We start from the raw sequence: 18656 nt of genomic DNA, 5'->3' as shown, positions 1-18656 counted from the left end.
TCCAGGCAGGTTCCAGGCAGACTCCAGACAGGTTCCAGGTACGCACCTAGACGATTTGACTCGGGGCGTCTGGGATCCGTACGGAGTACCCTCCCTGCCTTGGGGGGGGGGGGGTCGCGCCCCCCAATTGTGGGGGGTGAGTGGGGGGGGTGAGTGAGGGGGTGAGTGGGGGGGGTGAGTGGGGTGGTGAGTGGGGGGGTGAGTGGGGGGTGAGTGGGGGGTGAGTGGGGGGGGGGAGGTGTAAGAGTGGGAGGCACGTGGGGGAGGAGGTGGGGGGGTCACGGCCCCCAATAGTGGGGGGTGAGTGGGGGGGAGGTGTGTGGGGGGTGAGTGGGGGGGGGGTGTAAGAGTGGGAGGCACGTGGGGGAGGGGGTGGGGGCGAGTCAGCGGTTCCTGAATGCTTATGCAGCATCTCGCTGCTGCTGCCGCTGCCGCTGCGATGATCAATGGCGCAGCGCGCGGGAAGTTTGCAAAGTCCACGGGTACACACGGACACACACGGACACACGCGTGTGTGTGTGTACACCCGTGTAAGCGGTGCACCTAGCCTGGCACAGGCGCCGTGGTATACTGTGCAAGCGTAAGCACAGCGATGGGAAACGTTGACGCTGCGAAGGCGGCGATCCAAGTTCCATTCCCCAGCAACGGACATCACCGGTGACGATTATCCGGACCGGTCCTGGGCATCCCCTAGGTTGACTCCGCCTCTGCGTAAACATCGTCACTGGGGAGACAAAGGCGGCCGGGCGTGGTGCTGGACACCCACCCACCCCCTCGTGTGCCACAGTGCCGGCCTTCATAGGTGCTGCTCGCTAACAGCACTTGCCCCTACAGTTCGTTAAGGTTACAGGGGAAGGGGATGGGGGATCTTTGTCTTTGTAGGTGAGTCCACCTACCCGCGCCTCCCCTGTCCCCCACGCCGTCGCGTCTGCCCCAACGTGCACCTAGCCTGGCACCGTGTGGGCGGTGCACCTAGCCTGGCACCGTCGCCAGCGGTGACGTCGCGGCGTCGTCAACAGCCCCCCACCCCACCATCGGTGCCTCATTTGCCGGTAAAAAAATATGATAATTGGGTTTTTACCCTTTTATCTGCCAACAAAAAGGTGTCAGTTGTGTTGCCCCCCACCCACCGCCCCCCCCCCCCACCGGAATGAATAGGGGCTCGCTTGGCGCCCAACAGGTCGGGTGCGAGGCTACACCGGGGGGCTGGGGGTGTCGTGGTGACACTGGGGGGCTGGGGGTGTGGAGGCGACATTGGGGGGCTGGGGGTGTCGTGGTGACACTGGGGGGCTGGGGTGTGGAGGCGACATTGGGGGGGCTGAGGGTGTCGTGGTGACACTGGGGGGCTGGGGGTGTGGAGGCGACATTGGGGGGCTGGGGGTGTCGTGGTGACACTGGGGGGCTGGGGGTGTGGAGGCGAGATTGGGGGGCTGGGGGTGTCGTGGTGACATTGGGGGGCTGGGGGTGTGGAGGCGACATTGGGGGGCTGGGGGTGTCGTGGTGACACTGGGGGGCTGGGGGTGTGGAGGCGACATTGGGGGGCTGGGGGTGTCGTGGTGACATTGGGGGGCTGGGGGTGTGGAGGCGACATTGGGGGGCTGGGGGTGTGGAGGCGACATTGGGGGGCTGAGGGTGTCGTGGTGACACTGGGGGGCTGGGGGTGTCGTGGTGACACTGGGGGGCTGGGGGTGTGGAGGCGACATTGGGGGGCTGGGGGTGTCGTGGTGACACTGGGGGGCTGGGGGTGTGGAGGCGACATTGGGGGGCTGGGGGTGTCGTGGTGACATTGGGGGGCTGGGGGTGTGGAGGCGACATTGGGGGGCTGGGGGTGTGGAGGCGACATTGGGGGGCTGGGGGTGTCGTGGTGACACTGGGGGGCTGGGGGTGTGGAGGCGACATTGGGGGGCTGGGGGTGTCGTGGTGACACTGGGGGGCTGGGGGTGTGGAGGCGACATTGGGGGGCTGGGGGTGTCGTGGTGACATTGGGGGGCTGGGGGTGTGGAGGCGACATTGGGGGGCTGGGGGTGTCGTGGTGACATTGGGGGGCTGGGGGTGTGGAGGCGACATTGGGGGGCTGGGGGTGTCGTGGTGACATTGGGGGGCTGGGGGTGTGGAGGCGACATTGGGGGGCTGGGGGTGTGGAGGCGACACTGGGGGGGGGGGGGGGCTGGGGGTGTCTTGACGACGGCAGCGGTGGCGACGGGGTCCCCTCGTCCTCGTGCACGGAGGCGATTGTGGGATCCTGTTTCACGCTGCGACGCGACACCCACGAGATTAGCCCCCCCCGCCCCCCCCCCCCACGTGTCTATTGCACGCACGTGGTGGGTGTGCGTTGCACTTCGTTCGCGCCGTACGCAGCCTACCGGGAGGTGGCCTCGTGGGAAGGTTTGCGGGGAAGTTGTGAGACGAGGCCCCTGGCGGCTCGAGCGAAAGACAAAGGCTGGGACGTCAAGCGCAGAGCCACGGACTCACACGCAGAGACCCATGGAATCACACAATCACGGACTCACGCAGAGACCCATGGACTCACACAGAGAACCACTGACTCACACAGAGACCCACAGACTCACAGAGACCCACTGACTCACACAGAGACCCATGAACTCACGCAGAGACCCACAGACTCACAGAGACCCACGGACACACGCAGAGACCCATGGACTCACACAATCACGGACTCACGCAGAGACCCATGGACTCACACAGAGAATCACTGACTCACACAGAGACCCACGGATTCACACGCAGAGACCCATGGACTCACAGAGACCCACGGACTCACACAATCACGGACTCACGCAGAGACCCACGGACTCACAGAGAACCACGGACTCATGCAGAGATCCACGAACTCACACAGAATCACGGACTCACGCAGAGACCCATGGACTCACACAGCGACCCACTGACTCATGCAGAGACCCACAGACTCACACAGAGACACATGGACTCACACAAAGACCCGTGGACTCACGCAGAGACCCACTGACTCATGCAGAGACCCGCGGACACACGTTGAAAACCACATGATAGTGGCGATGGAAGTAGTGGCGATGGTGGTTATGGTGGTGACGGTGATGACGGTAGTGGTAATGGTGGTGGTAGTGATGGTAATGATGGTGGCGATGACCGTGGTGATGGTGGTTATGGTGGTGGTGATAATGGTTATGACTGTGGTAGTGGTGGTGATGCCAGCGGTGGTAGTCGTGGTAAATCGTAGTGGTGATAGTGATCACGGTGACGCTGGTGGTAGTGGTGATAGTGGTGATGATAGTGATGATGGTGGTGATAGTGGTGGTGGTGATGATGGCGATGGCGATGACGGTGGTGGTGACGACGGTGGACACAGTGGTGGTGACGATGATGGTGTTGATTGTGGTGATCATGGTGGTGGTGTTGGTGTAGATGACAATGGTGATGGTGTTGATTGTAGTGGTAATGGTAATCGTGGTGGTAGTAGTGATCGTGGTGATGATGGTGCTGATGGAATTGTGAGTTGAGTAGCAGCGATCGTCTCGCTTGACGACTGTCATCCACTCACCGTCACCCTCGACTCAAATAAAAACAAAACATGAATCCCACGTGGTTGAGAAATATCTTCGATCGACAATTTCCATTACCTTCGATAAGCACGGTTAGCTACGTACGGCGCGAAAGAAGTTCAACATACGTACGTCCAAGTACAGGAAGTCCTCGGCTTACAAAAGCCCGACTTACGACCACCCGTACTTACGAACCAGGTTCCATGAAATATTAAAAAAAAAAGTCCACACTGAGCGTCACAAAGTTTTGCCCCACTCCACACACACATACATCGTGCACGTTGAAGCCAGTTGGCTGGGGCTAGGGCTGTTAGCGAGCACCTATTAAGGGCGACACTACCACGCCCGGGTAGCCACGCACCGGTGTGGTATGTGCACAAGGCCCTATGAAATGTAATATCACGGGGCCAGAGTAAAAATATTGACCCGCGGGTTTATTGACATCGATTTGCGACGTCAATTGTTACGTTTTGGACGGGGTTGGTGGATTTACGCGGGGGTGGGCGGAGGTTGGTTTTCGGTGGAGAGTTGATGGACGATGTGATAACGACGCGCTACAAAAGACAAAGATCCCCCGTAATGTCGAAACAGATTGTTAGTTTCTATGAACTAACTCGGTCCCAAATCAGAACTTCCGAAAAACACATCGTGAAAGACACAACGCAGAAGATGCCTCCGTTCAAACGGAGACCCACTAACTCACAAAGAGACCCATGGACTCACACAGAGAACCACGGACTCACAGAGAGACCCACGGACTCACACAGAGAATCGCGGACTCACACAGAGACCCATGGAATCACACAGAGAACCACGGACTCACACAGAATCACGGACTCGAACAGAGACCCATGGACTCACAGCGACCCACTGACTCATGCAGAGACCCACATTATCACACAGAGAAGCACGGACTCACGCAGAGACCCACGGACACATAGAGAACCCCATGGACTCACACAGAGACCCACATACTCACACATAAAAGCACGGACTCACGCAGAGACCCACGGACACATAGAGAGACCCATGGACTCACACAGAGACCCACTCACACATAAAAGCACGGACTCACGCAGAGACCCACGGACACATAGAGAGACCCATGGACTCACACAGAGACCCACATACTCACACATAAAAGCACGGACTCACGCAGAGACCCACGGACACATAGAGAGACCCATGGACTCAGACAGAGACCCACTCACACATAAAAGCACGGACTCACGCAGAGACCCACGGACACATAGAGAGACCCATGGACTCACACAGAGACCCACATACTCACACATAAAAGCACGGACTCACGCAGAGACCCACGGACACATAGAGAGACCCATGGACTCACACAGAGACCCACATACTCACACATAAAAGCACGGACTCACGCAGAGACCCACGGACACATAGAGAGACCCATGGACTCACACAGAGACCCACATGCTCACACATAAAAGCACGGACTCACGCAGATAACCACAGATGATAGTGGCGGTGGAAGTGGTGGCGTTGGTGGTCGTGGTGGTGATGGTGATGACGGTGGTGGTATTGGGTGGTAGTGGTGGTGTTAGTGATGGTAATGATGGCGGTGATGATGGTGGTGATGACGGTGGTGATGGTGATTATGCTGGTGGTGGTGGAGATAATGGTGATGACAGTGGTGGTGGTGGTGGTGGTGGTGGTGACAGTGGTGGTGGTGGTGATGACAGAAGTGGTCGTGGGTCTTGATGGTAATGGTCGTCGTGGAGATAGTGATGATGGTGATGATGATGATGGTGGGAGTGGTGATGATAGTGATGATGGTGGTGGTTGAAAGTGGTGGTGGTGGTGGTGGTGGGGTGGTGGTGGTGGTGGTGGTGGTAGTCGTTGAAAGTGGTGGTGGTGGTGATGGTGATGATGGTGTTGGTGATGACGGTGGTGGTGATAACGGTGGACGTAGTGGTGGTGATGATGATGGTGTTGATTGTTGCGATCATGGTGGTGGTGGTGGTGGTGTTGGTGTAGATGGTAGTGGTGGTGTAGATGGTGGTGTAGATGGTGGTGGTGTTGGTGTAGATGGTAGTGGTGGTGTAGATGGTGGTGTAGATGGTGGTGGTGTTGGTGTAGATGGTGGTGGAATTGTGAGTTGAGTCGCAGCCATCGTCTCGCTCGACGACTGTCGTCCACACAGCCACCCTCGACTCAAATAAACACAAAACATGAATCCCACTTGGTTGAGAAACATTTTCGATCGCCAATTTTCATTGCACACAACGCCCTTGCCACAAATGAACCACAATGCCCTGCTGCTGATCTTGTCAAGGAGCAGAAAGCATCACTCGAACTCCTGTGGTCATCCTCAAAGCAGCAGCAGCAGCGACTTTTGGCTGCGGCCGTCTGGAACGCTCTTCCACCCGACATTACGAAACCCCTAGAGCTATGCCTCTTTGACCTCATCCGGTTTGAAAACTCGTTTCTTGACAACTGCTTCTTATCTACAGCTTGTTTTCATTGCCCCCGCACCTCCGATTAGCACGGTTGGCTACGTACGGCGCGAAAGAAGTTCAACATGCGTACATCTAAGTACAGGAAGTCCTCGACTTACAAAATCCCGACTTACGACCACCCGTACTTACGAACCAGGTTCCATGAAATATTAAAAAAGTCCACACTGAGCGTCACAAAGTTTTGCCCCACTCCACACACACACACACAATGCGTGCACGCTGAAGCCCGTTGGCTGGGGCTAGTGCTGTTAGCGAGCACCTATTAAGGGCGACACTGCCACGCCCGGGTAGCCACGCACCGGTGCGGTATATGCACAAGGCCCTATGAAATGTAATATCACGGGGGCAGAGTAAAAATATTGACCCGCGTGTTTGTTGACATCGATTTACGACATCAATTGTTACGTTTTGGAAGGGGTTTTGTGGATTTACGCCGATGAGGGTATTAGGTGGAGAGTTTGATGGAAGTTGTGATAACGACACGCCAGAGAGGCAAAGATCCGCCGTCTCGTATTAACAGATTGTTAATTTCAATGGAGTAACCAGATCCCAAATCATAACTTCCTTAAAACACCTTGTTAAAGCCGTAACGCAGAAGATCCCTGGATTCAGTCAGAGGCCCACAGGCTTACACAAAGAACCACGGATTCACACAGAAACCCATGGGTTTAGAGACACCCACTGACTCATGCAGAGATATACAGACTTACACAGATAACTACTGAATCGTGCAGAGACCCAGGGACTCATACAGAGACCCACGGACTCACACAGAGACCCACAGACTCATGCAAAGACCCGCGGACTCACACAGAGCTCCATGGACTCACACAGATACCTACGGACTCACACATAGACCCACAAACTCATGCAGAAGACCACTGGCTCATACAGAGACTCACGGACTCACACAGAGACCAGAGGATCACACATAAACCCACGGACTCATACAGAAACCCACGGACTCACACAGAAACCCACAGACGGCAGTGGAGGTGGAAGTTGTAGCGGTGGTGTTCGTGGTGGTAATGGTGGTGGTGATAATGGTGGTGATGGTAATGTCGTGGTGGTGATAGTGATGACGGTGATGATGGTGGTAGTTGTGATAGTGGTTTTGATAGTGATGATGGTGGTGGTAGTGGTTTATAGTGGTAGTGGTGATGATGGTGTTGATTGTGGTGATAATGGTAATAGTGGGTGGTAATGGTTATTGTGGTGATAGTGGTGATGACGCTCATGATGATAACGAAGGTGGCAGTGGTCTTGATGGTGGTGATAATGGTAATAGTGGTGGTAGTGGTGATGGTGGTGATGATGATGATGGTGGTGGAATTATGAGTTGAGTAACAGTGATCGTCTCGCTTGACGACAGTCGTCCACTCAGTCACCCTCGACTCAAATATACTCGGTGGAGAAATATCTTTGATAGCCAATCTTCATTGCACACGAAGTGCTAGCCACAAATCAACCACAATAGCTTGCCGCTGATCTCGCCAAAGGAACAGAAACCACCGACGGTTTTTGTCTGCGAGCCACTGAACAAAGACGGTGGTGGTCACCGCATCGCGCGGCGCTTTCAGATGCGCTTCTGCGACCGTCTGGAACGCTCTTCCTTCCGATATTCCGAAGCCACTGGGAGCTATGCACTTTTACATCATCTGGATTGAAAACTAATTTCTTTCTTTTTAGGTTGTTGTCCTTGCCCAGCACCTCCGATTGGCACGGTTGGCTACGTACGGCGCGTAATGAATTGAAGATAGATACGTACAATCAAAATTTCGATTTAAAGCTTTCGTGACTGCAGGGATTCATCTTCTTGGTTCTTTCGGTAAAGTCACGTAGTAGGGAGATAATAAAATAATAAAAATAAAACATTATTAAATAATAAAAATAAAACATAATAAAATACAATTCTCACGACGTTTCGCTGAGTTGCTGAAACGTCGTGAGAATTGTATTTTATTATGTTTTATTTTTATTATTTTATTATTTCCCTTCTACGTGACTTTACCGAAAGAACCAAGAAGACATACAATCTAGTTAACAAAGTGAACACTCAGCGTGACAAAGGTTTGCCCCCCTATACACACACACACACATACAGACAGCCCTCGACTTATGAACACCCCGCACTTACGAACACCCCGCACTTACGAACCAGTTTCCATGATATCTCATATTTTTTAACATTGACTTTAAACGCGAACTCGCACTTGCAAATTTAACAGCGGAACTATTTTGTTCGGCTGAGCGATCCTCCGCGAGATGTAAACGAGTCGGCCTCGTGCTAGCAGTGAGTGCGTGTGTGTGGCCATTTAAATAGGGTACATTGTTGTGTCCCAACTTACGGACCCTTCGACTTACGAACGGGCCCGAGGAACGAATTGTCATCGTAAGTCAAGGAACCGTCCCATCGTGCACGTTGAAGCCAGTTGGCTGGGGCTAGTGGTGTTAGAGAGCACCTATTAAGGGCGACACCACCTTGCCGGGTTAGCCACCCACCGGCGAGGCATCTGCACAAGGCCCTATGAAACGTAATATCACGGTGACAGAGTAAAAATATTGACCTGCGAGTTTTTGTTGACATCAACTGTTGACATCAATTGTTACGCTTTCGATGCGGTTTGTGGATTTACGCGGGGGAACCGGCGGTGTGGGGTTGGTATTGAGTGCATGATTTGATGGAAGTTGTGATAACGACACGCCACAAAGCCAAAGATCCTACCCCCCACCCCCGTATCGCATTAACAGACTCTTGGTTTCTATGGAATATCTACGTCCCAAATTATAGTTTCCACCTTGTGAAAGACCCAACGCAGAAGATCCTTGGATTTGGTATTCAACGAAGCTCATGGTTCGCCCTGAACCACATCCACTGCACAAATTATGTAAGATGTGGATGCCTTACGATGCACAAATGGAAAACTCTCCAGTAGTAGCGTGGCGACTGTGGTCATCCAGAACAGAGGCCGTACAAATTGTACCGACGCAATGCCCCGATCCACAAATACGAAGGTAGACATCACCTTGGCCATGATTCACGACTCCTCTGCTACTGCTCCTGACCGCGTTTGCCTGCTGGCTTGACCACCTGAATGTGGCATTTGAGCTGTTGCTTTGCGTCTGCATCATCAGTCATCGAAAAGAGGCATTTAGTTATTACCCCATGTGTTAAACTACCCAGTGGGTAGGCCTTTTGGCGTCGTCTGGTCCAACACCAATGGAGACTAGGCTCTAAGAAAAGCTGTCTCGGGTGTGGACCAATCAACTTCAAAAACCGTGCATATCATTATCATTATCAGAGTTGTTTCTTTTTGTTTGAATTTTGACTGCTTGTGTTGTTGTTATTGCAAACATGATGCCTTGTATAAAGGTGTCAGTTTTTGTACCAGTTGAAAGGGTAAAAACCTATAACTACCCTGTGGGTGTTTTACGTTCTTCGAAATAAACCAAACCAATCCGAGGTAGCCCTTTCCCGAATCGTTTGTGAGCAATCCCCCACTCCCCCCCCTTGTTACTAGAAGGTCAATTGCCCGAAACGTCATATATTATGGGGCCACACAATATTTCCTATTAAGGCCACACAGCGTGTTTGACAGATGTGCAGATTTTTGTTTAAATTATTCTCTCAAAAGCGAGCAGCCCGTACGTCATTGTGACGTCACGTCCGTCCCGCCGGAAGTGACGTGACGTCAGCCAGCCAGCCAAACTTGTGGCCTTTACCATTACAAAGGGTTTCTCAAAAGTCAGGAGAACTCGCATATAGGGTTATTTCATTCATTTGTAAACACACGTTCGAACTGACTGCCATTAACATTCATGCGCGATGCATGATCGATGTTATTAAATAAATTTAGGACTTAAAAAAAGATTGCAGCCGTGTCATCTTTGAACATTCATCGATCGTGTTTAGTCGTCTCAATCAATTGGTTCCGGGTTCTTGGTGGAGTTTTGTAAACGACGCATTTGAAGTAACCCCCACAGGAAGAAAAACAAACAACAATAATGAGAACAGATGAAGCATTCAACTTAAAGAATACACGATTGCAATGATTAATGGCAGTGTTAAAATAAATTAAATAATCCTATGTGTCCTGACTTTTGGGCCACCCTAGAGTATGAATTAGTTATCGCCATCATCATTGTCATCGTTATCATGATCTTAATCGGCATCGTATCATAATCGTAATCTTCGTCATCATTGTCATCGTCTTCATCATCGTCATCATCATTTCATCGTCAGCATCATCTCATCATCATTATCGTTATCATCGTCGTCGTCATTTTCATCGTCAATATCAGCGTCATTATCATGATCGTCATCATCGTCATCCGAGTGCACGCAACCATCCTGAAGAAACAAACACGCATCCTGAGATTCAGCGAGGGCTCTGCCGGGGCTGGCACACGCGGCATGATTCTGATCGCACATCTCCCGTCGTCCGGTTTAACTCCATCGAACTCTCAATCGATGGAGTTACAGCCGAGAGAGAATGTTCGTGTGGATACGAATTCAACGCTCCGTCTAAGAACGCGCGCGTGTGTGTGTGTCTGTGTGTGGGGGGCGGTAGCAGAGGTGGGACAAAGTCATTGTTATGCAAGTCCAAGTCGAGTCGCAAGTCATCAAATTCATGACTCGAGTCTGACTCGAGTCCAAGTCACATGACTCGAGTCCACATCTCATAGGTGGGACAAAGTCATTGTTATGCAAGTCCAAGTCGAGTCGCAAGTCATCAAATTCATGACTCGAGTCTGACTCGAGTCCAAGTCACATGACTCGAGTCCACATCTCAGAGGTGGGACAAAGTCATTGTTATGCAAGTCCAAGTCGAGTCGCAAGTCATCAAATTCATGACTCGAGTCTGACTCGAGTCCAAGTCACATGACTCGAGTCCACATCTCATAGGTGAGACAAAGTCATTGTTATGCAAGTCCAAGTCGAGTCGCAAGTCATCAAATTCATGACTCGAGTCTGACTCGAGTCCAAGTCACATGACTCGAGTCCACATCTCATAGGTGGGACAAAGTCATTGTTATGCAAGTCCAAGTCGAGTCGCAAGTCATCAAATTCATGACTCGAGTCTGACTCGAGTCCAAGTCACATGACTCGAGTCCACATCTCATAGGTGGGACAAAGTCATTGTTATGCAAGTCCAAGTCGAGTCGCAAGTCATCAAATTCATGACTCGAGTCTGACTCGAGTCCAAGTCACATGACTCGAGTCCACACCTCTGGGCGGTAGTGTAGATGTTAGCGCTACGCTGCGCTACGAACCTAGCGACCCCGGTTCGATTCCCGCTCACGGCCAACAACCAGTGACGATTTTCTGAACCGGTCCTGGGCCTCCCCGAGGTCGACTCAGCCTCAAATGAGTACCTGGTGCGGTGTGTAAACATCGCCACAGGGGAGACAAAGGCGGTCGGGCGTGTTGCTGGCCACCCACCCCCTCGTGTACCGTTTCGGCCTTCATAGGTGCTCGCTAACAGCACTTGCCTCTACAGTCTGTTAAGGCTATACGAGGGATCTTTGTCTTTGTGTGTGTTTGTGCCGCTACGAACCCGGTGACCTTGGTTCCATTCTCACCCACGGCCACCAACACCGGTGACGATGATCTGAACCGGTCCTGGGCCTCATCCCCTTAGGTCGCCTCAGCCTAAAAAAAGAGCACCTGCTGCAGTGTGGAAACATCGCCACTTGGGAGACAAAGGCGGCCGGTCGTGGTGTTGGCCGCCCATCCCCATCGTGAGCCGTGCCGGCCTTCATAGGTGCTACTCACTAACAGCACTTGCCCCAACAGTCCGTTGCAGGCTACACGGGGCCTCTTTACCTTTGTGGCCGGGACACACTCCGCAAGTCACGCTCAGTGAGTAACGCGACGCGGGCAGTTTCTGTTGCTCCAACTCCGGTTTATGGGAAACGCGGTGAGCGGCCAGGGCAGCTGAACACACACACACAAAGATAAAGATAAAGATCCCCCGTATAGCCTTAACAGACTGTAGGGGCTGTTAGCGAGCACCTATGAAGGCCGAAACGGTACACGAGGGGGTGGGTGGCCAGCACCACGCCCGACCGCCTTTGTCTCCCTATCGGCGATGTTTACATACCGCACCGGGTGCTCATTTGAGGCTGAGTCGACCTAGGGGAGTCCCGGGACCGGTTCAGATAATCGTCACTGGTGTTTGCCGTGAGCGGGAATACGAACCCGGGTCGCCAGGTTCGTAGTGCAGCGCGCTAACCACTACACTACCGCTCCCCTACCACTAGCACACACACACGCACTCTCACACACACGCACTCGCTCACACACACACACTCTCACACACAACAACAACAACCGCCATTCGCCACTAAGTGGCGGTGACGTCACCACGACGCTTGTGCCAGGCCATGTGCACCCTGAGGCCACGTGAAGTGTCGAACGCCCGCTGGCAGGAGGTCACGGGGCAGACCCAGGTGCCACGGGTCGACTGACCGAGATGACCGAGATGACTGGCTGATGCAGCACCTGTGCCCCCTACTGTGCCAACTTGCAGTGCTTTAGCCACCCGGCGCTCCGCTCGTTGTTGTGAGCGTCGCTCCTCCGCCCTCCGTTGTTGTTGGAGGGCGACTGCCTCCAACTGCCCAGTAGCGTCCTTCACGAGCCTCCTCCACTGAGGCCGATCTTGACACCGCTGGTACCAGTCATCGGCAAGTCCACTCAGCTCCACATCCTCCTGTACCACATCACTCCATCTCTTCTCTAGCCCGTGCCGCGCCCGTTTAGCCCCCTCGATCCGGCCGAACAAAAGCTGTTTAGGCATGCGGTGGCTGGGCATGCGGGCTACATGACCCAGCCAACGCAGCCTTGCCTGCCGGAGGAGCTCACTGATGGGACTTTGCCCAGATCTTTCAAGGACTTGTGAGCTCCTCACACAATCCAGCCTGGTTAAACCCAGGATGGATCGTAGGCAGGCCAGCCTAAATGTTTCCAACCGGCGAAGATGCTCCACTAGGGGGGTCCACGTTTCGCAAGCGTAGAGAAGGGAGGGAATGACCGTGGCCGAGAAGACCTGAAGCTTTGTGCGGAGCGACAGACCAGGTAGCTTCCACACAGCGTTACGCAACCGATGAAAAGATATTGCCGCTCGACTGATTCGGAGTGAGACCTCTGCTGATAAACTGGAGCCGGTCATAAGCACACTGCCCAGGTATGGGAAACTCTCCACTCTCTCTACAACTGCCCCATCACCGATTGAGAGTTGTGGGGGTGGAGTGCCCGATGGTACAAAATACCCAGGCAGGTGCTTAGTTTTGGTGCGGCTGATGGTAAGGCCCCACCTCTTAGTGGCACGCTCCAGTCTCAGCAGCAGCGTCTCCAACTCCTCTTCTGAATGAGCAGCTATTACCAAATCATCGGCATACATAACGTGGTTGACCAATAGGGAGCCATCCCTTGATCGCACCCGGGCGTCGATCAGCCTCCCATTATATCTGTACCAAATGGTAATTCCCCCGGTACAGCTATTGAATGCTTCACGAACTACGCAGTCGAAATAGATGTTAAATAATGTGGGAGCCAGAGGACATCCCTGTCGCACCCCAAGGTGTACAGGGAAAGGCTCCGACTCCCGGCCACGTAGTTTTACCCGGGCCCGCTCACCATCATGAAGGTCCTTAATGATCGTGAGCAGAGGGTCAGGGACTCCGAAAGCACGAAGAACAACCCAGAGCCCAGTCCTACTGATGGTATCATAGGCCTTGACCAGGTCAATAAAGCAGAGATGTAGGTCTTTTTGGAATTCCCGACACCTCTGCTGTAGCAGACGGACAGAAAATATGGCATCTGTGCAGGACCGCCCTTTCCTGAAACCGCATTGGGGCTCCGCAAGCCTCTCCTCAGCGTGCCTAGCAAGGCGATGTTGAATAATCCTTGCCAGGACCTTACCCGGCACACTGAGGAATGAGATGCCCCTGTAGTTGTTACAGTCGGTACGGTCCCCCTTCTTAAAGAGGGAGACCACCAGGGCATCCTTCCAGTCCTGCGGAACCCGTCCAGTGGTCCAGACTGTTGTTATGATGTCATATAGGGCAGTCTGTGCACAAACGCCACCCTCCCTCAGCATTTCGCTTGGGAGATCATCTCTGCCCGGTGCCTTCCCTGGTCTCAGACTCCGGATCGCCCTCAGTACTTCCTCAACAGCTGGTACCTCAGCCAGCCACTCACAGGGGGTGACCTCTTCCAATATTTGAGGCACCGCAGCCTCAGCAGGGTTATCCCCACTTTGTGCCATGATGTTTTCCTGGCTGAGAGATTTTCCCTCCCCCAGGACCTCACAGAAATGCTCAGCAAATCTGCAAACCTGTTCCTGGGGGTCGGAGATTGGATCACCGTTTTTTCCTCTAATGATGGTAATAGGTGTGGCGCTGCAGGTTACTTTTTTGATGGAGTTAAATAGTGATTTGTGATCGCGGGCCACTGAGGCAGACTCCATCTCCTCAGCAACCCGCGACCACCACCCATCCTTACAGCGCCTTACGGCTCTCCGAACCTCCGAGCGAAGGCTGCGGTAAACCTCCTCATTCTCTGACGTGGGATGCTGTAGGCGATGAGAGTGGGCCTGTCGCTTTTTCTCAATTAACCTGAACACCTCCTCCGTCAGCCAGGGTTTCTGGGGAGGTCTGGACCGCGTACCCAAAGCAGCCATTGCAGCTGCATGAGTCACAGTCTTAAACCTCGCCCATTTACCCTCGACATCAGGTGGAGTGGGGGACGATGCCAACCCCAGCTGCAAGCAATGATGAAATTCTCGCTTGCAACTTTCATCAGCTAGCTGAGACCAGGCCACTTTGGTTGGAATGGGGTCCTGGGTGTACACCCACCACCGGAGTGGAAGAATGGCAGGCGCATCTTACAGATGACTAGTCGATGGTCAGAGGTCAGATCAGTTCCACGGTAGGTCCTGGTGTCAAGGACATGGGCTCGCATCCGCTGGTCCGTCACTATGTAGTCCAGCAGATGTTCTTGCTTGGACCCGGCATGTATCCATGATGTTGTGTGGATGCGCCGATGCCGGAAGAGCGTGTTGGTAATTACAAGCCCATGGGCTGCACAAAAATCTAGCAGCCTCCTACCGTTATTATTGAGCTGATCTGGCCCATGCCTTCCAATCACTCCAGACCAGGTGCCAGCATCATGACCAACTCGGGCATTGAAGTCACCCAACAAGATGACTCTGTCCCGAGTGGCCACTTTAGCCAGCACCTGTGACAGCAGGTCATAGAAAGCGTCTGACTCATCGGCTTTGCCTGCATCCCTCCACGGATGTTCGTCTTCGGTGGGGGCATAAGTAACCACGACCACCACTCCTCGCCTCTGGTTGATGGGAAGGCGAGCCCAAAGTATCCTGGGGCTTACAGCTTCCCACACCTCACCGCCACGCTCCCACGCCCCCTTCATTCTTTTGTTCAGAAGAAGAGCCACACCCTGTTGTTTGGCAGTCTCCTGCCCCGAGTAGAGGACTGTCCACCCCTCATGGTGGCAGGAGCCAGAACCGGTCCACCGGACCTCCTGAATGCCACAGAGATCCAGGCGGTACCGGTCCAGCTCCCGACAGAGGAGTGGCAGCCTCTCCTCCGCAGTGAGCGTTCGAACATTCCACGTGGCCATCCGCAATGGTTTTTCGTTGTTTCTGGAGGAGCCCCGAGGGTGAAAATTCAATCTCCTGGCTCCGCCAAATGGGGTTTGGCCAGGAGACGTCATAAAAGCCTGACCCCCCGGGGCCTCCGGCACAAGCTTATTAATTACAGGTTTATGTTTAATTCGTAGTTTAGTGGTGGTTAATTGAAGGTGGAGGGGTTACCAGCCCCTCGCACCCGTCCAGAGCCCCCGTTTAGCCACTGTGGTGGTCACAGACGCCATGAGGGGAGAGGCCAATGGGCATTGGACCTCCCCCCACAGCACTGCCCACGACAGTGTTGCCCGTCCGGCACCGCGAGGAGGTAGGAGGTTGTTTTGCCGGACTACGCACACACACGCACACACACACACGCACGCGCTCGTTCACGCGCGCACGCGTTCCAATCTGCAACAACAACAACAAAAACACAGAAAACAACTCCCAGGGGGGGAGGGGGGGTGGGTACGCGCCGTCGGGTTTGCGACGCCTTGTTTGTGGTTTTAGTTTTAGACCTCCTCCATTTGCTCACTCGGGGGTGCGTCGTTCGGCTTAGATCGCCGCGAAGTTGACATCGTTCTGAGTCCACGTCGGCCTGCCGATGGTTGTAATTCGTCCCTCGGGCTATAGACCACGAGGGGTGTCGCGGCGTTTCCTTACCGACGGTCGCCTCCCGAGAAATATCGCCCGTTGTGTTGAAAACGACATCCTCCTGAAACATCGCCTCTTCAGATTGGCCTTGAAGTCGGATGCTCCGATTGTCGTGCTTATTGTCAATTTTTTTTTTGGTTTGTTCAATTAACTACTTTGATTTCGATTTAAAGCTTTCGTGACTGCAGGGATTCATCTTCTTGGTTCTTTCGGTAAAGTCACGTAGAATGGAAATAATACAATAATAAAATACAACATTATAAAATAATTCTCACGACGTTTCGGCCACAACGCAAGCAGCCGTCCTCAGGTGAAGACCAGGCCTGTCGGGGAGATAGCGTCTGAATGAAACAGCACCATGCGTTGTGGCCGAAACGTCGTGAGAATTATTTTATTATGTATTATTTTATTATTTCCATTCTACGTGACTTTACCGAAAGAACCAAGAAGATAACTACTTTGAGTTCATTATAATGCTACGTCTGTTTTTTTTTACGCACCAATCCTTCTGTTGTTTCAATTGTGTCAGTCGCTTTTAATTTGTCTTGTAAAGACACTTTTGCATTGCATTTTATGTCCGAGTTGTCCTACATAAGCAAAGTTGGATTTCGTTTGCGCAAGCCGTACGTAGTCGACCGTGGTTGATGGGAGTTGCGGCGGGAGCGAGAATCTAGTCGTTAAATTTAGATGTTTAAAGTGCAAAGGCTCCCCACACGGGCTTCCGAATATCGCAAGGAAAGAGCGTTCCAGACGGCCGCAGAAGCGCACGATAGTTGGTTTACGTTGGGCTGAGTTCGACCTGTGGGGGGGGGGGGGGGGGTACAATGTCCGCTTTTGAACTTCCTCTATTATCTTCTTGGTTCTTTCGGTAAAGTCACGTAGAATTGAAATAATAAAATAATACAAATAAAACATAAAAAAATAATATTATTTTATTATGTTTTAATATTATTTTTTAAAGCTTTCGTGACTGCAGCGATTCATCTTCTTGGTTCTTTCGGTAAAGTCACGTAGAATTGAAATAATAAAATAATAAAAATAAAACATAATAAAATAATATTAAAACATAATAAAATAATATTATTTTATAAACATAATAAAATGTTTATTAAAATTTGGTTTGTTCAATTAACTACTTTGATTTCGATTTATTATTTTATAAACATAATAAAATAATATTATTTTATTATGTTTTAATATTATTTTATTATGTTTTATTTTTATTATTTTATTATTTCAATTATACGTGACTTTACCGAAAGAACCAAGAAGATGAATCCCTGCAGTCACGAAAGCTTTAAATCGAAATTCCTCTATGATGTTTTGTTTTATTTTCGGAATCTGTTTTGCTTCTCTCGTAAACATCTTCTCCGGGACAGCGAACTTTCGAAGCGACGCTTCTAAGATTCCGACTCTCAACATTTTGAATCGCTTCGATCCCGGTCCGCCTTCGACAATTATAATTATTGCCCACAAGGTGATCGAACAAATCCTCCCCGATGCGACCTCACATTTGCGCCAACGTCCGACGGACGTCTACAACCTTTGAGCCGACTTGGTGCCAGTCGTCGTCGGCTGATGTCGGCTAAGATTGTTGCGAGCGGTATAATAATGCCCCTTTTATGGGACCTCCTTTGCCAGGACCACAATATGAGAAGAGGTTTTCCGCTTTTTCTGGCAACAAAAACAGCTGTGTTAAGATGTGCACCGTCCACCGTGCACCCTGCACCCTGCACCGTGCACCGTGCACCCTGCACCCTGCACCCTGCACCGTGCACCCTGCACCCTGCACCGTGCACCATGCACCCTGCACCCTGCACCCTGCACCCTGCACCGTGCACCCTGCACTGTGCGCCTTGCACCGTGCACCCTGCACCGTGCACCCTGCACACTACACCGTGCACCCTGCACCGTGCACCCTGCACCCTGCACCGTGCACCGTGCACCCTGCACCGTGCACCCTGCACCCTGCACCGTGCACCGTGCACCCTGCACCGTGCACCCTGCACCGTGCACCCTGCACCGTGCACCCTGCACCCTGCACCGTGCACCGTGCACCGTGCACCGTGCACCCTGCACCGTGCACCCTGCACCGTGCACCGTGCACCCTGCACCGTGCACCCTGCACCCTGCACCGTGCACCCTGCACCGTGCACCCTGCACCGTGCACCCTGCACCCTGCACCGTGCACCCTGCACCCTGCACCGTGCACCCTGCACGGTGCACCGTGCACCCTGCACCTTGCACCGTGCACATTGCACCGTGCACCCTGCACCGTGCACCCTGCACCATGCACCGTGCACCGTGCACCCTGCACCTTG

The sequence above is a fragment of the Lampetra planeri genome, chromosome 23 (assembly GCF_965212315.1).
Source record: "Lampetra planeri chromosome 23, kcLamPlan1.2.h2, whole genome shotgun sequence".
In the NCBI taxonomy this organism is placed as follows: domain Eukaryota; kingdom Metazoa; phylum Chordata; class Hyperoartia; order Petromyzontiformes; family Petromyzontidae; genus Lampetra; species Lampetra planeri.
Note: the sequence above shows the minus strand (reverse complement) of the source record.